This window comes from Hippocampus comes, unplaced genomic scaffold (assembly GCF_001891065.2).
Source record: "Hippocampus comes isolate QL1 unplaced genomic scaffold, H_comes_QL1_v1.1 scaffold105, whole genome shotgun sequence".
Taxonomy (NCBI): domain Eukaryota; kingdom Metazoa; phylum Chordata; class Actinopteri; order Syngnathiformes; family Syngnathidae; genus Hippocampus; species Hippocampus comes.
Genome location: NW_017806235.1, coordinates 1,036,734 through 1,037,286, shown reverse-complemented (window position 1 = coordinate 1,037,286; position 553 = coordinate 1,036,734). Strand labels below are relative to the sequence as shown.

The 553-nt window shown below is 47.2% G+C and overlaps 1 long non-coding RNA gene across 1 annotated transcript in view; it reads left to right on the top strand.

The window, feature by feature from the left end:
- The window catches only part of LOC109507322 (uncharacterized), a 6,362-nt gene that overhangs the window by 1,449 nt on the left and 4,360 nt on the right, over nt 1-553 (top strand). The gene's annotated exons all lie outside the window — the stretch shown is intronic.

Genomic DNA, 553 nt, shown 5'->3' with positions numbered 1-553 from the left:
GTCCTCCCCTGAGAGCCTCGCCGCCCGGGCTGCCAATTTCTAATTGATGCTTTAAATGAGGCAAATGAAGCGAGCGTGACGAACGGTGTCAAAACAAGTCGGAGGGTTGCATGGAGGAGCTCAGTGCCGAGACAGAGATCAGAAGCGTGATCAGGTTACCAGGGAGCAAATTTCAGGTGCGCAGCCAGCAAGACCAAATCTGACTGAGCTCGCTCACAGGGTGCGAAGTTTCACAAATCGGCGACAGTTGACCACTGGTTTTGTGCCGATTAAAATTTTTTATTTGAATCGCACCATTGCAAGTGAACCAGCCAATCAAAACGCACATGAGCATTCACAATTTTTTTACCCTGGTGCCAAGCCCTACTAATACAATTTATACAGAATACATATAGTATGTGTTTACAACAATACTTAACTCACAGGACGTTTTTCTAGATGTGACATATTGTACGACCATGAATTCCCTTCTGTGAAATTCCACCCTTCGTCCATCCATGTTGTAATCGGCTTGTCTTCATGAGGGTCGCGGGCGTGCTGGAGGCTATCCCCG